Here is a 10,908-nt window from a genome sequence, read left to right on the forward strand (position 1 = left end):
AATTCCTTGAAGGGTTTAGTTTTCAAAATGGGGTAACTTGTAGGGGAGCTCCACTGTTTAGGCCATTAGGGGGTCCCGAAACGTGACATGGCATCCGCTAATGATTCCAGCCAATTTAACTTTCAAAAATTCAAATGGCGCTCCTTCCTTTCCGTGCCCTGCCATGCACCCAAGCAGTAGATTTCAACCACATATGAGTTGTCTGCGTGCTCAGGAAAAATTAATTGCACAATAAATTTTATCTTGTTACCCTTGTGAAAATGCAAAATGTGAGGCTAAAATAACATTTTTGTGAGAAAAAGTAAAATTTTCATTTTTTTTCTTCTACATTGCTTTGGTTCCTGTGAAGCACCTGAAGGGTTAATAAACTTCTTGGATGGGGTTTTGAGCAGTGTGAGGGGTGCAGTATTTAGAATGGTGTCATTTTTGGGTATTTTCTGTTACCTCGGCCTCTCAAAGTCACTTCTAATGTGATGTGGTCCCTAAAAAAATGGTTTTGTATATTTTGCTGGAAAAATGAGAAATTGCTGATGAACTTTGACCCATTCTAACTTCCTAACAAAAAAAAAATATGTTTTAGAAATTGCACTGATGTAAAGTAGACAAGTGGGAAATGTTATTTAGTAACTATTTTTTGTAGCATAACTTTCTGGTTTATTGTCATAAAAATTAAAAGTTTCAAAATTTTCACCAAATTTCTGATATTTTTACAAATAAGCGCGAAAGATATCATCTTAATTTTATGCCTATCCTGAAGTACAACATATCAGGAAAAAATAATGTCAGAATCACTGGGATCTGCTGAAGCGTTCCAGAGTTATAACCTGTCAGTGACACTGGTCAGAAATAAAAAAATTGGCCCGATCTCGAAGGCAAAAACAGGCTCTGGTGTGAAAAGGTTAAGAGCACACTCTCGGAACCAATTATGCTCGTAATCCAAGGTTCCTCTGTACATACAAAATCTCTTTGTGGAAAGAACTATAAAAACAATTCATTTGATATCAACATTCAGCGATAATGAATTCCCAGATCGCGGCATTTGACCCTTTTACGTCACATCTTTGGGGTCTTCTGGCCATGTGAATGTTCTTGGCTCGAACAATTTGTGTAATCCTCCTTGGATATTGGGTTGTGCTCCATATACACGGCTCCTGGGCTAAATCTCATAGGCAGTAGGACGGCGCTATATATAATCGCATTTTCCATCTATATCTTTATGTAAGAAAAGTTTTATGAATGGTCCAATTACTAGTAAATACATTTTCTTTATTGTTTTAGATTGCAGTTACTGATGTTATTGTGCCATTATATAAATGTGGATATACAGTCATATGAAAAAGTTTGGGCACCCCTATTAATGTTAACCTTTTTTCTTTATAACAATTTGGGTTTTTGCAACAGCTATTTTGCAAATATACCAAAATATACCCAAATATACCCTATGGGAACAAACATGCTAGAAATAGGAGGAAACCCCTATGGCTAAATAGAGCTGTAAGGGAAGCAATAAAAGAAAAACAGAAAGCCTTAAAAGAATTAAAGAGGGTAGGTAGTGATGAGGCATTATATAATTATAGAAAATTAAATAAAATATGTAAAAAGCAAATTAAGTTAGCTAAGTTTGAGACAGAGAGACTCATTGCGAGAGAAAGTAAAAATAATCCTAAAATATTCTTTAACTACATAAACAGTAAAAAACTGAAAAGCGATAGTGTTGGCCCCCTTTAAAAATAGTCTTGGTGAAATGGTGGAAGGAGATGAGGGTAAAGCCAACCTGCTGAATGACTTTTTTTCTACGGTTTTTATACAAGAAAATGCCATGGCAGATGACATGACCAGTGATACCATAAATTCACCCTTGAATATTACCTGCTTAACCCAGCAGGAAGTACGCCGCCGCCTCGAAATCACTAAGGTTGACAAATCTCCGGGCCCGGATGGCATACACCCCGGAGTACTACAGGAATTGAGTTCTGTGATAGATAGACCATTATTTTTAATCTTCTCAGATTCCTTAATAACAGGGTCGGTACCGCAGGACTGGCGCATAGCAAATGTGGTGCCAATATTCAAAAAGGGGACAAAAACTGAGCCGGGAAATTATAGGCCGGTAAGTTTAACCTCTACGGTTGGTAAAATCCTTGAGGGTTTCTTGAGAGATGCTATACTGGAGTATCTCAAGAAAAATAACCTTATGACAGAGTATCAACATGGGTTTATGAGGGATCGATCCTGTCAAACTAATTTGATCGGCTTCTATGAAGAGGTAAGTTCAAGTCTGGACCAGGGAAATGCAGTGGATGTTGTGTATATGGACTTTTCAAAAGCTTTTGATACGGTGCCACACAAAAGGTTGGTACATAAAATGAGAATAATGGGGATAGGGGAAAATATGTGTAACTGGGTTAAAAACTGGCTCAGTGATAGGAAACAAAGGGTGGTTATTAATGGTACGTACTCGGACTGGGTCTCAGTTCATAGTGGGGTACCACAGGGGTCAGTATTGGGCCCGCTTCTTTTCAACATATTTATAAATGACCTTGTTGGGGGCATGCGGAGTAGAATTTCAATATTTGCAGATGATACTAAACTCGGCAGGGTAATCAATACAGAGGAGGATAATTTTATATTACAGGGAGATTTATGTAAATTGGAGGATTGGGCTGAGAAGTGGCAATTGAAGTTTAATGTAGATAAATGTAAGGTCATGCACTTGGGTAGAGGAAATAACATTTATGATTATGTACTTAATTGTAGAACACTGGGTAAAACAGACACAGAAAAAGACTTGGGTGTATGGGTGGATGGTAAACTTCACTTTAGTGGACAGTGTCAGGCAGCTGCTGCCAGGGCTAATAAAATAATGGGATGTATTAAAAGAGGTATAAGTGTTCATGAAAAAAATATAGTTCTACCTCTGTACAAGTCACTAGTGCGACCGCACTTAGAATACTGTGTACAATTCTGGTCACCGATATATAAGAAGGACATAGCTGAACTGGAGAGGGTGCAGAGAAGAGCGACCAAGATTATTAGAGGAATGGGTGGGCTGCAATACCAAGACAGGTTATTAAACTTGGGGTTATTTAGTTTGGAAAAACGAAGGCTTAGGGGGGATCTAATCACAATGTATAAATATATGAGGGGACAGTACAGAGACCTTTCCAAAGATCTTTTTACACCTAGGCCTGCGACTGGAACACGGGGGCATCCGCTACGTCTTGAGGAAAGAAGGTTTAATCATAATCACAGACGAGGATTCTTTACTGTACGAGCAGTGAGACTATGGAACTCTCTGCTGCATGATGTTGTAATGAGTGATTCACTACTAACATTTAAGCAGAGCCTGGATGCCTTTCTTGAAAAATTTAATATTACCAGTTATGTATATTAGATTTTATGACAGGGTATTGATCCAGGGAACTAGTCTGATTGCCGGATGTGGAGTCAGGAAGGAATTTTTTTCCCCATTGGAACTTGTTTGCTACATTGGGGTTTTTTTTGCCTTCCTCTGGATCAACATGTTAGGCTACGGGTTGAACTAGATGGACTTAGAGTCTCCCTTCAACCTTAAAAACTATGATACTATGATACTATTTCAGTTTCATATATCTAATAACTGATGGACTGAGTAATATTTCTGGATTGAAATGAGGTTTATTGTACAGTCATGGCCAAAAGTTTTGAGAATGCTACAAATATTAATTTTTACAAAGTCTACTGCTTAAGTTTTTCTAATGGCAATTTGCATATACTCGAAAATGTCATAAAGAGTGATCAGCTTAACAGCAATTACTTGCAAAGTCAATATTGGATAAGAAAATGACCTTTAACCCCCAAAACACATTTCAACATCATTGCATTCCTGCCTTAGGCTAAGTTCACACATCCTGTGTTTTGCATCAGTCACAATCCGTAGCCTTGAGGAATTACGGAATCCTGCAAAATATTTTGCAGGAATCCTGTATTTCCCCATAGACTTCTATTAGTGACGGATTGCGACTGATGACCCTGCGTTGCATCCGCTGCGTCGCGGTCCGTCGTTTTTGACTGACCGCCGAGCGGGGAGCAACGCAGAATGTAACGTTTTTCGGGCCGTCAAAATTAACGCGCCGCGCAGGAATCCGTCGCCATCCGTCAAGCTTGTAATGCATGTCTATGGTGCTGGATTCCGTCGTAATCCGTCTTACAACGGAATCCAGCGCAGGATTCCGTCATGCTCTACTGAGCATGCCCAGCATGCTTGGCACGCCCACTGGGCTGTCCCAAACACAGACGGATCATGACTGATCCGTCAAAAAACGACGCACAGCGGATGTAACGGACGCAACTGATCAGTTTTTTCACAGGATTCCTGTGAAAGGAATCCTGTGAAAAACACATCAGTTGCATCAGTTGACATCTTGAAAATGACTGATCCGTTGCTGACGGACCTGACGGATTGAAAACACAGGATGTGTGAACTTAGCCTTAAAAGGAGCAGCTAACATTATTTTAGTGATTGTTCCTTTAACACAGGTGTGGGTGTTGATGAGGACAGGGCTGGCGATCAATCAGTCATGATTAAGTAAGAATGACACCACTGGACACTTTAAAAGGAGGCTGGTGCTTGGTATCATTGTTTCTCTTCAGTTAACCATGGTTATCTCTAAAGAAACACGTGCAGCCATCATTGCTCTGCACAAAAATGGCCTAACAGGGAAGAGTATCGCAGCTACAAAGATTGCACCTCAGTCAACAATCTATCACATCATCAAGAACTTCAAGGAGAGAACTTCCATTGTTGCCAAAAAGGCTCCAGGGTGCCAGCAAACGCCAGGACCGTATCTTAAAACTGTTTCAGCTGCGGGATCGGACTACCAGCAGTGTCGAGCTAGCTCAGCAATGGCAGCAGGCTGGTGTGAGTGCTTCTGCACGCACTGTGAGGCGGAGACTCTTTGAGCAAGGCCTGGTTTCAAGGAGGGCAGCAAAGAAGCCACTTCTCTCCAGAAAAAACATCAGGGACCGACTGATATTCTGCAAAAGGTACAGGGAGTGGACTGTTGAGGACTGGGGTAAAGTCATTTTCTCAGATGAATCCCCTTTTCGATTGTTTGGGACATCTGGAAAACAGCTTATTAGGAGAAGAAGAGGTGAGCGATACCACCAGTCTTGTCTCATGCCAACTGTTAAGCATCCTGAAACGATTCATGTGTGGGGTTGCTTCTCAGCCAAGGGAATCGGCTCACTCACAGTCTTGCCTAAAAACACAGCCATGAATAAAGAATGGTACCAGAATGTCCTCCAAGAGCAACTTCTCCCAACTGTCCAAGAGCAGTTTGGCGCCCAACAATGCCTTTTCCAGCATGATGGAGCACCTTGCCATAAAGCAAAGGTGATCACTAAATGGCTCATGGAACAAAGCATAGAGATTTTGGGTCCATGGCCTGGAAACTCCCCACATCTTAATCCCATTGAGAACTTGTGGGCAATCATCAAGAGACGGGTGGACAAACAAAAACCAACAAATTCTGGCAAAATGCAAGCATTGCTTATGCAAGAATGGACAGCTATCAGTCAGGATTTGGTCCAGAAGTTGATTGAAAGCATGCCAGGGAGAATTGCAGAGGTCCTGAAGAAGAAGGGTCAGCACTGCAAATATTGACTTGCTGCATTAACTCATTCTAACTGTCAATATAACCTTTTGGTACTCATAATATGATTGCAATTATATTTCTGTATGTGATGTAAACATCAGACAGACACAATTAAAAACCAGAGGGCAACAGATCATGTGAAAATATAATTTTGGTGTCATTCTCAAAACTTTTGGCCATGACTGTACTAATAGAAAATGTGCAATCCGCATTTAAACAAAATTTGACCGGTGCAAAAGTATGGGCACCTCAACATAAAAGTGACATTAATATTTTGTAGATCCTCCTTTTGCAAAAATCACAGCCTCTAGTCGCTTCCTGTAGCTTTTAATGAGTTCCTGGACCCTGGATGAAGGTAGATTTGACCATTCCTGTTTACAAAACAATTTGGACAGCCGCTTCAAATCATCCCACAGATGTTCAATGATATTCAGGTCTGGGGACTGGGATGGCCATTCCAGAACATTGTAATTGTTCCTCTGCATGAATGCCTGAGTAGATTTGGAGCGGTGTTTTGGATCATTGTCTTGCTGAAATATCCATCCCCTGCGTAACTTCAACTTCGTCACTGATTCTTGCACATTATTGGCAAGAATCTGCTGATACTGAGTTGAATCCATGCGACCCTCAACTTTAACAAGATTCCCGTGCCGGCATTGGCCACACAGCCCCAAAGCATGATGGAACCTTCACCAAATTTTACTGTGGGTAGCAAGTGCTTTTCTTGGAATGCCGTGTTTTTTTGCCTCCATGCATAATGCCTTTTTGTATGACCAAACAACTCAATCTTTGTTTCATCCGTCCACAGGACCTTCTTCCAAAATGTAACTGGCTTGTCCAAATGTGCTTTTGCATACCTCAGTGGACTCTGTTTGTGGCGTGCTTGCAGAAACGGCTTCTTTCGCATAACTCTCCCATACAGCTTCTCCTTGTGCAACGTGCGCTGTATTGTTGACCGATGCACAGTGACACCATCTGCAGCAAAATGATGCTGCAGGTCTTTGGAGGTGGTCTGTGGATTGTCCTTGACTGTTCTCACCATTCTTCTTCTCTGCCTTTTTGATATTTTTCTTGGCCTGCCACTTCTGGGCTTAACAAGAACTGTACCTGTGTTCTTCCATTTCCTTACTATGTTCCTCACAGTGGAAACTGACAGTTTAAATCTCTGAGACAACTTTTTGTATCCTTCCCCTAAAAAACTATGTTGAAATAATCTTTGTTTTCAGATCATTTGAGAGTTGTTTTGAGGAGCCCATGATGCCACTCTTCATAGGAGATTCAAATAGGAGAACAACTTGCAAGTGGCCACCTTAAATACTTTTTCTCATGATTGGATAAGTTCAAAGCTCAATGAGGTTACAAAACCAATTTAGTGCTTTAGTAAGTCAGTAAAAAGTAGTTAGGAGGGTTCAAATCAAGAAGTTAAGGGTGCCCATACTTTTGCACCGGTCAAATTTTGTTTAAATGCGGATTGCACATTTTCTGTTAGTACAATAAACCTCATTTCAATCCAGAAATATTACTCAGTCCATCAGTTATTAGATATATGAAACTGAAGTAGCTGTTGCAAAAACCCAAATTGTTATAAAGAAAAAAGGTTAATAATAATAGGGGTGCCCAAACGTTTTCATATGACTGTATAATTCCATCTTTATGGTTATTCCATCTTTGTGTCACAGGTTTTTCGTTATGACAGTCATACATTATCTAATTGTCAAATTCCATTGTTTTCCTTTTGATAATGAACTTTTAGGTATTATTGTACATATCCGGTACATGAAGACATTTCCCAGAAGTACAATGTAATTTCCAGGTTGATCCATGTTCCTGTAATTTATGTGTAATCATATATATCGCAATGTAACCCGCTAAAAGCTCTTTATTTCCAGGTTATCTCCAGTAACATGTGGCAGCCATGAGAATGTCCATATTGTTACATTAATATTCTGGCGGTCATATGTCAGACCTTCCTTTACTGAATCGTATCTGATTTGATTAATTGTGAATGACATTGACTTTTCCATCTGCAGCCATTTACTAATGAGGCTTATTGGACTGTAATGGTCTCTGGCTTAGCACTTGTTAGAGAGAACGGACGCGGAGCAGCAGAGGATGTGTCCATTCCGGAGACCCAGATAATCCGCTGTTTATTCCCACGCGCCTCAGCGATATGGAATAGTAAAAAGCTTTATTGACAGCTACAAGTGTCGCCCCCTAATGGCTCTGTACGGACCCTGATCACACACTAAGGGTAACACAATGTTGGAGAGAAGTGACGCAGAATAGCAGGGGAAATAGATCGGGACAATACGTGGTACGCTCCAATGTGCTCTAGAGATCTGGACTTGTAAAGAGCTTTATTGAAAGCCACAAGTGCCGACTCCTAAGGCTATGTTCACACTAGAAAAATGATTTTTCTTAGGAAATTTTTTAAGAAATTTCTTGAGAGTGAAGGATTAGCGCACCTGCATTAAAAAAACGCACCAATAACGCAGGTGCGTTTTGGTGCGTTTTTGTTGCGTTTTCATTGCGTTTTTGGTGGGGGTTTTTTCAGGTTGGTCCCTGCGTTTTTTAATGCCTTTACAGCAATAAAGCACGTTGAAAATGAAAAAAAAAAAATAATAGATAATACAAAGATAGATAGATGGATAGATAGATGGATTGATAGATATACATAATTATTATTATTATAATTATTGATAGATATACATAGATAATAGATATTTAGGGGAATAGATAGATAGTTAGATAATATAGGGATAGATAGATAGAGGGATATAGATAGATAATAGATATTTAGGTGTATAGATAGATAATAGATAGATAATAGATAGATAGATGGATAGATAGATATTTAGGGGAATAGATAGATAATATAGAAAGATAGATAATAGATAGTTATAGATAATAGATAGATATTTAGGGGTATAGATAGATAGATAGATAATATAGAAAGATAGATAACAGATAGATATAGATAGATAGATAGAGATAGATATTTAGGGGTATAGATAGATAGATAGATAATATAGAAAGATAGATAATAGATAGATGGATGGATAGATAGATATTTAGGGGTATAGATAGATAGATAATATAGATAGATAGATAGATATAGATAGATAATAGATATTTAGGGGTATAGATAGATAATAGATATATAGATGGATAGATAGATATTTAGGGGAATAGATAGATAATATAGAAAGATAGATAGATAATAGAGGGATAGATATTCCAGCTTTATTTATGATGTTTCCCCCCACACACACTGCACTTCTCGCGGCCGGTAGTGTGTTCACATCACCGGCTGTGAGAAATGTCCTGGAGTCACCTCTGCACCTCGCTCAGGAGCCGCATTCAGCACTTGCTCACTGACCGAGGCTGCGTGGAGAACTGTCACACGTGGCTGGAGCAGAGCTGGAAGCGCCGCGGGACATCGCTGTGGCTTACGTCGGAGCTGTGTGTTTTGGGGGGTTTAATACAGTGGAGAAAGAGGGGCTTTTTGTCTTTTATTCAAAATAAAGGATTTTTCGGTGTGAGTGTTTCTTTACTTTCACTTACAGATTAGTGCGGGCATGTCATAGACACGGCCAGTACTAATCTTGGACTTAGCGGCAGCTATTGGTTGCCGTTAACTCCTTATATTACCCTGATTGCCATCGCATCATGGCAACAGGAAGAGCCGGGGACACACTGGGACTGCCGCATAATGGATGCGACAGTCCCGGGGCAGCTGCAGGCTGATATTCTGGGCTGTGGGAGGGGGGGGGCATTAACCCTGGCCCTCGCCCTCCCCAGCCTGAGAATACCAGGCCGCCGCCGTGTGTTTACCTCGGCTGGACAGTAACAATACAGTGGAGCACATGCTTTTTTTTTTCTCTTCTTCTTCCTCTTCCTGTCCTAGTGACATCCCTTCCCTGCAAAACGCAGGGGAGGGATGTACACTATGTCCTGAAAACGCGAAATAACGCGGGAATAACGCAGGTATAACGCAGGAATAACACAGGAATAACGCACATCACTTGCTACCTGCGTTATTCCTGCGCTATTTCATGATTACATTACAGTCAATGGAGTGAAATAGCGCAGCTGCAGAAAAGAAGTGACTGCTCATTCTTTTTCTTAAGAAAATCTACAGAAAGAATTTTCTTAAGAATAAAACGCAGTGTGCGCACAGCTAATTTTGTTGCCATAGGTTTGGCTGGGAAATGTCTGCAGAAAGGTTATAAGAATTTCTCAAGGAATTTCTGCAGCAAAAACGCGGGTAAAAAACGCAGTGTGTGAACATAGCCTAATGACTTTATCACAGACCCTGAATACACACTAAGGCCAAAACTATACATTGTTGTCCTTACTCTATGGACATTTATTTAAGCTGGATTTTTCATGTGATTTTACTTTTTTACACTATTACACAGTTTTTCATGTTTTCTGAGTTTTATGGAATCATAATCATCCCGTGTACTGTAGGATAACTGTACTTTATCACTAGTTGTATGTTCATATATGGAAGTCTTGATATGGTTTATCTTCTGGTGTTAGGGCTTCATCTGTTTTCTGTACCTGTGGGGTTAATGTCCCTTTACATCTTGTATTATACCGTGTGTTATGCTGTTCCGTATTCTCAGTTGCTGATAGGAGCTGCTTGCTCATTCTCTGTTACTATCTCTGATGATTGAGGGCTTTTCTAACACACCAGAAACAAGTCAGGCTTTTATCTATGCTGCAGTCTTTCTGATGTTTACAATAAAGGTTTTTTATCTATTCACTGCTCCCTGTGGACGTTGTAGCTCTTTTCCTTTTTTCTGTCTTTTCTGGTGGATGCCATGCCAGAGAATTCGGCACAAGTTCTATATAATCTGGATTGAATCTGCTGCAATCAATGGGTTGAGCTTCTTTTTCCCCTTTAGTCAGTGTGCAACTTAGCTTGTATAATAGTGAAAATTTGGTGCTCTCTAATTAACTCAACACAGCCATTAATGTCAAAACCGCTGATAACAAAAGTGAGTACGTCCCTAAGTGAAAATGGCCATAATGTGAGTATTTTGTGCGGCCACCATTATTTTCCAGCACAGAATAAACTCTCTTGGGCACGGAGGTCACTAGAGCTTCACAGGAGCCGCTGGATCATGTGACATCCTGCGTCTATGTGTGTGTGACGTGTACGGAGCGAAGCCGTGTGTGTGCGTCATGTATAGAGCAGAGCAATGTGTATGCGACATGTACAGAGTGGAGCCGTGTGTGTTGTGTACAGAGCGGGGCCGTGTGT

The sequence above is a fragment of the Anomaloglossus baeobatrachus genome, assembly GCF_048569485.1.
Source record: "Anomaloglossus baeobatrachus isolate aAnoBae1 chromosome 5 unlocalized genomic scaffold, aAnoBae1.hap1 SUPER_5_unloc_18, whole genome shotgun sequence".
Taxonomy (NCBI): Eukaryota; Metazoa; Chordata; class Amphibia; order Anura; family Aromobatidae; genus Anomaloglossus; species Anomaloglossus baeobatrachus.